The 12,324-nt window shown below is 38.2% G+C and overlaps 1 long non-coding RNA gene across 1 annotated transcript; it reads right to left on the reverse strand.

Moving 5' to 3' along the window:
- Window positions 1-1,243: 1,243 nt before the first annotated feature.
- On the reverse strand, window positions 1,244-11,479 carry LOC123617228 (uncharacterized). The gene is made up of 7 exons (XR_006725363.2): window positions 11,344-11,479; window positions 7,266-9,414; window positions 6,562-6,690; window positions 5,478-5,544; window positions 4,315-4,444; window positions 3,491-3,633; window positions 1,244-1,719 (listed from the first exon to the last, which is right to left on the reverse strand). It is a non-coding gene; the product is annotated as an uncharacterized LOC123617228 (long non-coding RNA).
- Window positions 11,480-12,324: the final 845 nt, after the last annotated feature.

Raw genomic sequence — 12,324 nt, forward strand, 5'->3', positions numbered from 1 at the left:
ATGAATATAGTGAAAAATTCACAAGTGGAAATGCCAGGATCATTCATTAGCTATTGGATATCATTTGCTTAACACTGCAATTTTTATTATTTCTTCCCTTTGATAGCACTGAACAATACCTTTTAAAGTATAATCTGAATTGCTGTGTACTTAAAACTTTTGACATTTTCCCTGGTAGGAAGTAGTATGTTACGCAGCCATGGTGCTAAGTAATACCTGGGCCATATCATCAGGACTACTGATGTGCATCCAAGCATGTGGGGTGTGAAAATTGTAAGATGTAATCCTGTTAATTGAGGGGTCTGAAAATGAGATTGGCGCTCAGTAAAGAAGGGATTCTTATACATTAACGTATCTAAAGTTTAAGAAGTCTGTCACTAGGGGGAAAAAGACAGTATTACGTGCAAAAATGTGCATTGAAAAAACCGCTATATGGTAACAGCTTCAAGTTACAGTCTTATCGCTTACTCCTCAAAGTCACAGTGTCAGTGAACCAGAGGCTTCTGTATGAGGAGGCAAGTGGCTATTTGTAAGACAACTGAAGGTAAACAGCATGAAAAGATGGTAATTTAATACTGGGTCATTCTGTAGATGTTTGACAGATGCGCACAGCTTATGAGTTAAGAATAAATACTGCCCTGGGAAGAGGTATTTTGTTCAAGGGCACAGTTAGACAGAATGAGTAAGTCTCAGATGTGCTTTACGACAGAGTGCCTTTAGTTAACCACACTGTATTGTATACCTAAAATTTTTCTAAGAGGGTACATGTTATACTAAGTGTTCTTATCACGAATACTAACAATAATAATAGCAAAAGGAAACTTTTGGAGATAATGGATTTGCTTAGGACATAGATTGTGGTGATGGTTTCATGAATGGATACTTATCCCCAAATTCATCAGATAAATGGTGGTGTAAATAGGCAATAGTTAATATGCAGTTTTATAAATCACTCATACTTCAATACAGATTGTTTTTAAAAGGCTGAAACACTGAGTTGGCAAATACTCTGTAAGTCCATGTTCACCTGGTGTATTACATGGCCTGATGAATTTAATCTAGGTATAATAATAAATTCCCTTACCAGATATACTTTGTATCTACAGGAAAGGAAGGCTAATTTAAATGTTTTTCAGATAGACATATTTTTGTCTTGTTCCTTATGTAAGTATCTTGATCTTGAATAGAAAGAACAGTTTTTCCACAGAATTTTGGGGTTTTCATTTCACATACTTTTCTGTTACAGGATTACAATTATATCCAAATTTTATAACTGAATATTTTTTAAGAGAAGAAAAACTGAGCCAATAAATACTACTTACTTTGAAACAATGGCTTTGAGAGAAAATCAATCATAGTTTAATGGTGAATGAACAAGAAAAAAACGTGGGCTTCTTATTCTTGAATGTATTAATATCTCAATTATTGAGGACAATGAATATCCCATGTTCATTCCTCCTCAAATCCTTAGGGAGAATCTTCAAATACTGATGTACAATCTACACCAGATTACAGAGAGGGACACCGTGGACTATTAACACCACTACTTTTCCCAGGAAACAGTACTTCATACTGGGCTCTGCATGTCAAGGGTTAACATACAGTCCCTTAAAATTTTAGATTTAGTGGCTCTTTATATTTCAACTGATACTGACCTCAGAAAAGATGCCTGTCTTTGAATCCAGAAAGTTGCATAAGCATTCCTGGCACTTCCGTGTCCTGTCAGGAGCAAAGGGGTGTGGCACAAATTGCTGGTAACAAACCTTGTATTAATAGCCTCACCATATACACCAGAATTATCTTCACTTGACTAATGAAATGCGTAGACTATTGTAACAGGGGCCTATATAAAAAGTCTTAGCAATTTAAAGTAAAGCAGTATGTTCTATATACATTGAGTGTGACTATATAAAATTAATACATGTCACCTTATATGGAACCCAGGATTAAGGTGCTTTGAATCCCATGCCATACAGGCATTTGCTGATAGGAAGGTGTGACCACACAATTCACTAACATGTCATACAGCAATGAAAAGATCATCTATCTAATTTATAAAATTACTGAGAAAGAACAAAAAAAACTGGAAGGGTATTAAAGTATGCGGAAATCACGTTTCTTAGGTATGATTAATGGGGAAAAGGTTTGATTTAAGAAATAAGAAGTCAAGAGAAAGGAAAACAGAACTCAATGTTACATCTTATTTTTTCATGGTTTTCTATTGAGACAAATTTCTAGTCAAGAGTTTTATACACAGCAAAATTACGGCAGGATTTATTCACAAGAAGTACTATCTCAAGAGCTTTGTATTAATTTCCAATTATTTGTAAAACAGATTACAAATTTAGTGATTAAAACAACATAAATTTCTTCTCTTAAATCTGGAGGTGTGAAGTTGGAAATGGGTTGCACTAATGAGTGTCAGCTGGGCTATGTTCCTTCTGGGACTCTCATTTGAGTGTCTCTTTCATTTTAATGGAGGAGAAGGAAGAAAAGACTAGTGTCTCTTGTATATGTCTCTGTCTTCCTTTCTAAAGGAGGAGGGGACAAAGGAGGTGACTACTGTCTGTCTTTTCTCTCAAATGGAGGAGTAGGCGAAGGCAAGTGTTTGTCTATCTCTCATTTGTTCTAATGGAATAGGAGGAGGGGTGTCTCTGGCCGTCTCTCTGTATTTGTCTCTAATGGAGGAGGTTGAGGGGCCTAGTATCTCTGTCTCTCAGTATTTCTCCCTAATGGGGGATGAAGAAGAGGAGTCTTGTGACTGGTTTTCTGTCTGTCTTTCTGTCTTTGCCTGTGTGTCTCTCTGTCCTTTCTAATGGAGGAGGAAGAAGGGGCTAATGTCTCTGTCTCTGCCTATCTCTGGCTCTGTCTCTCAGTCTTTTTAATGGAGGATGAGGAAGTTACACTCTTGTCTCTGTATGTGTGTGTTTCTAATGGAGGAGGAGTTGGCCAGTGTCTCTGTCTGAAACGAGGTGTTACCATATAGTATTGTACGTGGCAAAGATTCCAGATTCATGCTCTGGCTCTGCTAATAACAGCACGACACATTCTCTAGTCACTAATTCTGAGTCTCCTTTTCCTAAACAAGCATCAGAATGCTTCCTTTGATTATTCCCCAGGTATGTCATAAAAATCAAAAGGGATAACATTTTGCAAAGTGTAACGATTTATAGAAAGGGGGGACTCTATCCTGAGCTCCACCAGTGATCTGGGTCTCTGCCCCATTTTTAAATACAATCTGTGGCCAGGATTAATAAATGATTACTCTACCTGTCAAGCTGTAAAGTTGTCCCTTTTAAAAATACAGATACCGGGAAGAACTTTTTTTTAATACATTCTAAAGCAATTTAAAATCCTTCCAGGTCAAATTTGTACTACTGCTATGATTGAACACGTTCAGAAAAAGAGAACATCTTCAAAAGAGAGCCTACTTCACCTTTAATTTTGTCAAAATGGTGAAACTTTTATGTTACATGGACTGGGCACCTACCTTTCTGTAGCATCTTCATGGTGTGGTGCTCCGCCCTGTTTAAAAAAACTTCTCACAGATACTGACTGTATTACCATTTTTCCAGGTATCTTACAAACTTCCTGAAGACAGAAGGTTTTCCTCAAAATGATAAAATTTAACAACTGTAATAGAAATAGAACTTAATCACTTAATCACTTTCTTGTGGTAACTGAATTTTTATCCATTCCATTTATATGCACAACTGGTTTAATAGCTTTTTACTGAATAGGTTTTTTGAACTAACTGACTGCAGAGTCAAAAGATCAGACCAGTGCTGCACGGAGATGTGGAGTAAATATCTCCTCTTACGGAATTTAACTGGTCATTAGGCTGCTTTATGAAAGTCTTAACTAATTCCTTCTGATCTCTTCACCTTGTACTGTACCTTTTGTGTCATTCTACTGAGATGAAACAGCTTACTCCAGCAAATGAGACCATTACGGTAAGTTAGTAACAATTCCTCCTCTAACAGTTGCCTGTTTATTTAATAGATCTTGCTTTGAAAAGTTGGTTTCACTCTACTATTGCTCTTATGGTCATTGATAAATCCATATTTTAGTCCTATAACCCCCTAAATTTTATTTCAAGGAATTTATAAAATTATTTTTGTGGCAAGTATTAACTTTTCTTTTAGAATGTTTTCACAAATAATTTTTACTTTTTATTCTGTGATAATTGTAGACTCAGAGAAAGATGTCACGTGGCAATGCCCAGTTTCCACCATTGGGAACGTACTGTGCCAGTAAAGTGTCACGGCCAGAGCACTGACAGTAACACAGCCTGCTGACCTGATTAGGCCTCACCTGCTTTAAATGCACTTGGTGTGTCTTTCTTTCTTGGCAGGTGCACGTTCATGTGGCCACTGTAGACACAGCCACGCTCAGGGCCGTCCATCCCCACAGCCATCTTCTTGTCCTCCTCCTCTTCCTCTTTCTGACACAGTAGATAGAAAAAGGAAAATATTTTCAATAGTGCTAGAAAAACTGGATAGATATATTTAAATAAAAAGAAAAAAAAGCTTAACCCTTATCTCACACCAATTACAAATAAACTTCACTCCAGTGGATCACAGACCAAAACAGAGGAGCAAAACTGTTATCCTGTAGAAGAAAAATGAGTTATAAACCTACCTTTTACCACATAACATATATAAATTTCGGATCTAGGATAAGGAAGATCCATTTTGACAAGCTACATGATGGAAGGAATCCTAAAGGAACAGACTAATGAATTTTATTAAACAATTTAGAAAAAAAAACTAGTAACAGATCAAGGGAAATATTTAAAACATACACGAGAGAAAGAATTCATAAGTAAATAACGCAGAGAAGAAAATAAGATAACTTAACCCTGTCACCAGGAAGTTTATAAACAGGCAAATCACAAAAAAACAGTATACAAAAAAAATTACCTTTAAACATATGAAACATTTCATTTCACTTGCTGTCTGAAAGGTAAAATCGAATGATAACACACTACAAAATGAAAAGGAAGAAAAAATAGGTACACTTGATATATTTGATGTTCAGAATTGGTCAAATTGTGGGAAAATACGCATGAACATTTTTGGGAAGCAATATCACAATATGTTTAAAATTAGCCTCATTTTAAACTTAGAAATACTTAAGATATCTCAGGAAGTCTTTGTACAAAGAAAAACACATTCTGTATTTTTATTTTTTTAAGAGACCTTGGAGATTGGACAATGTCCACTAACAGAATTGTTCAAAACTATCACAGCACAAGGTTAACAGTGGAGTATAATTAAATAGATTCATATATTTGATAAAGAAACTTCTCCAAGTCATGTTTTTTAAAGATATAATTCCTAGAAAATTCATACAGTCTGAATCCAGTTATAAAGAAAAACACACTGATCACAAAAGTACAAGTTCTTTTGTCATTACTCATTTACAGCACCATTAAAATTATAAATAGCTACGGGCATTTATCAAAATGTACTTACCAAATTTTGAAGGCAGACAGATACGCTATCCTGTAACACTGACTTTCTGAGAAGTAGGATGCCAGAGCTGAAGGGAAATGTTTTCATATAAATCAGTGTCAATCCATTATAACCCTTTCTTGAAATTTTTTCAAGGAGCTACACAGTAAGAGTTAAAAAAGACAGTATAATCCTAGGAGATAAAACCATACATATTTTGCATGAATGTTTACCAACTGCAAAATCTTCAGGATCTATCAATATTTTAGCAAAATATTGCAAAAATACTTGATATACAATGGGGAAAGCATGTTTAAATGTGAAGGACATGATAATTTCACTTGAAAATCACAAATCAGAATTTAAAGGAATGCAAATTTAACATCCACTATGGTATTTTGTTCAGAAATACCATTTCAGATGATGAAGCACTGTCACACATTAGGCTTTTAATACACAACAAGAATTTGACCTTACTGTTCATCTTGCTTATACTCTCCCTGCCTGAAGGCTCCAAAAAGCACCCTAGAGTCCTGAATAAAAATGACAAACGCAAGATACTAAAACTCAAAAAGATGAAAAGTTTCTATAAAACTGACTATTTAGTCAGTTTCCCAGCTCAGTCCTGAATTGGGGAATAGGCTTCAGCAGGCTTAATAATGTCACTGCGATTCACGTTGCTTCCTTATAGAGGAGAAATTGCCATAAAACGCCTCTAGAAAGAAAATCAAACAGATGCTCAACTCCTGATTTTAAGAAAAGGCTTAATTTAAAAGTGTATTTAACACCTTTTTAGTTTCATTGGTAAAAGGCATACCTTTTAAAAATCTAACTTCATTATCACCTGCTGCTTTCTTGTTCCGCAGGAAAAGCTTAATGAGATATTCTTATGTAACAAGAGGTTCCTGAGAGAAAATTAGAATGCTTGCTCCTGAAGGGATTTACAGATTAATTTGCCTAATCCCCTCATAATATAAGGGAGGAAATTAAAGAAGTATTTTCTAGAAAGGGAAAGAATTGCTTTTTTTTTCCCTTCCTCTGTGGTAATTATGCAGGGAGTCTTGCCTGGCTTCTCCCAGTGTGGCTCATGCATAGGTTTTGGTACCTGTGACTTAGTCCTCAGTCAGAGGGCAGGTAAGCATCATCGAGAGATGGTTCGGGAGCTGGACAACATGCCGGTCACATCCAAGGCACAGGGTGGCTCTCAAGCTCTTTTTGTTTTGCTTTTCCTTTGCTAAGGATTGAGAAAAAGAAAACATAGGGTATTCAGGATTCACCTAAGATTAGTATCCTCTCCCAGTGTACAGACTGAGGGCACTTTACACAGAATCCAGGGACAACCCCCCCACACACACACACACACACGCAGCTAGCTAGAGGGGAAAACATAAAAAGGGAAGACACTCAGGGTGGAGAGGAGGTACCTATTTCACAAACAACCTCAGTAATCTCTATTATACCTAAACTTTATCTGCTGTACTAGATCCTATGTGGTTATAAGACCACTTTTTCCCTTGGGGTCATTAAGCCTTTTGGGTTCATCACATAATATTGAGGTTCTATGGTTATTAATATTTATGTCCAAAAATGGCATCTGAAAAGCATACTGTAATTACAGCATTTTTTCAAATTATCTTGAGCAGCTCATCTGAGAGTAAAATAGGGCTGCACCGTGTGCTGATCCCTGCACCTGCTGTTCTAATCAGTCATTATCCAGATCCATGGGAAGTTGTCTTTCTTGAGACAGAGCAATGGTGGTTGTAGCTGACATGGAAAAAGGCAACCGAACGTGCGAGGTAGGATACTCACAGAGCGACCACAAGCCCATCTGCTACGTACAGTAGAAGTGCAACTGGGGAACGTCATTGGTGAACCACGTAAGATGCCGGCAACCTCACACACAACCGAAGTTTAAAGGGAAAATCATCTGAAAAGGAATATAATGGAACCATCTATTTTTATTAAGGTAAGAAGTTTTGGGCCATTTAAATAGAAAAATTTGATTGTAAAGTTCCACTTCTCACTGACAAGCAGTTCCCAGGGAGTAGACTTCATACCTAAACTTAGGCAAGAGAAGTGCACATGAAGGTAACAGAAATGTCTCAACCAATAATTTAGGAGAATTCTGTTAGATCTGGACCCCTTAGCCCACCACAGCTAAATAAGACGTTCTTACTGTACCCAGCTACCATGTGTCAGGCTGAGAAGATCACCATCTGCTGCGACGTTCTACATCAGAAAGCACTTGGCCTGAACAGATCGTCAGCATAGAATACAACTCACAGAGGTGCTGGCATCGAATTGAAAACAAACTCTTCCTGCATCAGGAGAAGCCCTGGTGGTGGGAAAGTCCTCATTGATTTCTGATCTGAAAACAGCCCTTCCCGACACTGTGGAAAGACTCACAGAAGACTTAAGATTTTGACTACTAAAGGAATTTGAATACTAATAAATACGTAAAACTAAAGGATTTGCTTTAAAAAAAGAAAAAAAAAGCTACCAGAAAAACAAAGCTCCTCACAGGAATGCCTGTGCCAGGTACCACTGGCCTGAGTCACCTGATGCATTAAATGAGGGAGGAGAGTGAGGAGAGACTACGGCTGGGTCACATGGCTTGCTGTGGTGACAACATCTTCCTCGCCTCCCTTCCGAGGAGTGAGAATTGGCTGGTGACTGTTGGGAGTTAGCCAGCTCCCCGCTGCGGCAGTCCCTGCTGTAGGAAGAGAATGAGGAGATAGCTGTGGGAAGGAAACAGGATGTGGCTCCTCTTATATCCTCCTTTCTCTGCCCTACCAATTTCAGTTTCAATCCAATCTGATTGAAGTTTAGCCAATATTTTTGTGTTATTACAACAAGCAAGTTGATAGGCCCAAAGGTTCAGATGAGCAAGCAAACAGGACAATACTCTGAAAGCTTTCAGTTTATTAGTAACAATTTGAAGTTCAAAAACTAATGTATCTCAAGATAAATACTATGAAAGGAATCTACTAAAACATTAAGAGAATTTTTTTAATCCCAAAAAAGATAGAATCTAACCTAAATGGGTGCCTCTAGGTAAACTGAAAAAATACTGGCCTCCCATCAAGTCATTCTGCTTCCATATTGTGGAACACTATCCTTAAACATACACAAATGCTGCCCCTCAGAGCTGTGTCACAACTATTCACAGTGGCCACAAAATGCAAAAATAATATGTATAGAAGAGAATAGAAAACAAAGTAACTCTGGAGACCCAAATAGAAAACAGCTCAAGTGATTTTTTTTTGCTAGATATATATTTCATAAACAGGTGATATATTTATTCTAAAGTATGTTTCTTATCAAAAGGACTTTTTAAAGGACTCATGTTAAGAAGCTCAGCAAACTCCTAAAGTCACTCAAATAGATTTTAATACCAGAAATACTGCATTTCTATTACTCTGACATACCAAAATTATCTGTAAGTACATTTTCTATCAATGGCTCCACTGATAAGAGTAAAAAAAAATCATCGACCCTGCTTTTCGTAACATGTCAGCGTTCGTTCTTTCCCGAACAGCAACACTGCCAACAACAAAGTTTTCAGCTCTAACAGCATTTGCACTCATAACACAATAAGAAATACTGCTGAAAACCTTTTAACTTTATAATAATTGGTAATGTTGACCAATTTTCAGTGTGTTCCATTGTGACCTAAAATTATATTCTTCTGCACAATTGTTGCTGCACATCTAAGATGACTCAAATTAATGTTCTAGATATTAAAAACTGTTCACTTTTGAACCATAACAGCAATACCAAGCCAAGTGGCTGGGAAGTACTCACAAGAGATGGCTTCAAATGACTGGGTGAGAGCCTCTGTCTTTAGGCCCCAGGGTGAGAGTTATTTGTCATACACTAACAGCAGCAGGTCAGACCGTTGCAGAAAACATTCAGTTTTATTTACGCTCTTTGTCCAAAGAAAAATCTTTGTAAGTAGCTGCAAAAACCAGGCACCAAATGGAAATAAAAGATACATTACAGCTCTGGAATATTTTTTGTTTCTGGCTCACAGATCTGATTTTACATTCTCAGTGAAGATTGCCCAATTACTGCTCTCCATTCAGTTCAAAGAAACAATCACATGGCAGTGCTGAGACTATTCCAGACAAGACCTTATGAAGAGTTCCCAGAGCTGAGCACCGATTAAAAGGCTTGGCTAGAAACAGGGGCCTGTTCTAGGAAAGCTAAGTCAAGTCACCTCTGGGCCAGTGGGAGAGAAAGAATGAACACATTAGTCATTCTAAGAAGACTTTGTAAATATCACATCAGGAATCTTCACACTAATTTTCTCAAGCAAACACCGCGGTTTTCCACAATGTAGAAATTCCATGGGAGTAAGTATAGATTTGAAATTTCTTTCTAGTCCTATTTACTGTGAAAGATAAGTAAGATCCCAGACTTTTAACAATAAAAAAACACCTATGGAGATACAGAGCAACTTATTTTTTACTTGCTGGAAAACATATTAAAGCATTAGTATGTTTATAACTTATTATAAAATCCCATACTTACCTCATGCTTAAATAAAAAGTGCACTGATACAAGACTTTTACAAGGAATCAGTTTGACTTTAATGCTCACTATTGAAAAGTGGCCATTGTGGAGTGACAGAACCACTACCATTATTTTAGTGCTGAAATTTGAGATTTGAAAAAAATTTCTTTAATGAAACTGATATGGGAAATTCAGTGAGTCTTTAAGCTAATCAGAACATTTTATAAGTATCTTACTCTTGGTTCACATGGCATGGAGAGATGCCGTATGTGAATAAAAGCTGTTCACTTTGAGACAGGAGGGAAGGGGGCAGGGCACAGCCACTCAAGGAATGACAGTAACCAAAATGGTGGAAGATTCGCCTCCTAGTTGGCCTTGAGGATTAAGAGGTTTAACTTCTAGTAGATCTTGAGCTTCATTATATGCTCATTGTAACAGGGTGATCAAATAACATGCCCGCAGGCATCATGACAGCCCTAAGGCTAACGCAAAAGGCCAAAGGATGGGCGGTGGCCCAGTTCCTGGGAATCCCAGCCCCTCCCCCAGGGCAGTTGGATTGATCTCACTGGTAGGCATGTGAAGCTACCGAGACCATAAAAAGTGACACAACCACGCCCAGTGGCCCTTTGCGCTCTCTCCCCTTCTGAGACGGCCTGCACTCTATGGACTGCGTATCTACTTTTAATTTAACCTGAGCACCGAATTCCCACACCTCTTTCCTTGCCTTTCTCTTGCTTTATACTCTATGCAGTGTGTGTCTCTCTAAATACATCTACCTTAACTCAACAGTGGCTCGCACTTGAATTCTTTCCTGCGCGAAGCCAAGGACCCACACTTGGCGGGGCACGTGTCCCAGGGGCTCAACCGAGACCTGGGACTCAGGCCTCCTCACGCCCCACATCAACTTTACTTAAATTCCAGAGGGCTTTATGAAGGAGGCATTGGCATATAATTGAGGACACGAAGGAAATATACTATTCCTACTCCACAAAACCTTATAATCTAATTGAACAGTGTGCTAATTCAGTTCCTCCAGGAAGCAGGCACCAGAACAGGATTAGATACACAAGATTTATACTTGAGTGGAGCCGGGGGTAGAGAGGAAATGCTAGTGAAGATAAAAGAGGAAGCAGGAGTAAACATGGAGAATCCAGAGTTGATACAGATTGATACTTGTGAGAAGAGAGAAGAAAGTCAAAAAAGACAGGCTAGGAAGTGCTGTAGCATGGCCCTGAGAAATTTTTATCAGTCTGCTGGTGAGTATGCTCAGCTGAGTTACTCATGAAGAGAGTCCTCTATCCCACAGGAGTGGCCCTAAATTAGTCACGCTCAGTCATTGACTAGGAGTAGCCTGAGCGAAGAATGGCCTTACTGCAAACATTGTGGTGGATCCATTCAGGAGTCAGTTGGCAGAACTGTGCATTTTCCTGCAGTCCATAGTCCACTCTGCACCACACAGATCTGTTTCTCCACATAGATGCAGAGAGATCTTCACTGGTTCCTGTGGACTTCTCTGAGGAATATTTAGAAAAAAGGTTAGTGAGATGAACTGCAGCTTTAATGGACTTCTTACTTGTCTGTCACTCAGCATCTGTTACACAAAAGCTAATATTTACATCTTATCTTGTTAATGTACCTGTTAGCTCTGTAAAGGAATTCAATGCCCCCAGACCAGAAACAAGCAAAAAAGAAAGGAAAAGAAAGAAGGGAGGAAGAGAGGAAGAAGAAACACACTAAAAACTTGAAACAATGCCATGGTTGGTTATTGGAGAGAACTGTTAATTTCTAGGAATCATGGCACTAACCATTAAAATGCAGTCATTATTAAAATGACTGCCAGAAGCTGATGATAACACAACAATTCTGAATAAGAAGATGTACTTCATTAAGCCTAGTTAATATGATAAAACTGGCTGGTTGATTTAATCTAAAGAGAAGATGTACACATAGTGCAAGATGGTGATGCAGGAAGATCGTGAACATGCCTCCTCACCTGGATACACCAAATCTACAGCTATATATGGAAAAAATTCCTCTAAAAAAACCTAAAAGCCAGTGGAATAGCCCCTTGACATTAGGCAAATGAGAACAAAACCACACTGAAGCAGGCAGAAAAGGCTGAGACAGAATCTTGCCCCATAAACTCCATCACCAGTATGGCAACCTACAATTGGGAGGGAACTCAAAACCAGGGATTCTGCCCTAGGAACAAAGGGTTTGTACCTCACATCAGGCATCCCAACTTAAGACATGCACCTGAGATGAGCCCCCAAAACCCAACGGCTTGCCCTCAAGACACACAGTGCTGTGGTGAACTGAGAAACAGCTCATAAAGGCTCTCACACAGACTCAC

This window comes from Camelus bactrianus, chromosome 3 (genome assembly GCF_048773025.1).
Source record: "Camelus bactrianus isolate YW-2024 breed Bactrian camel chromosome 3, ASM4877302v1, whole genome shotgun sequence".
NCBI lineage: Eukaryota > Metazoa > Chordata > Mammalia > Artiodactyla > Camelidae > Camelus > Camelus bactrianus.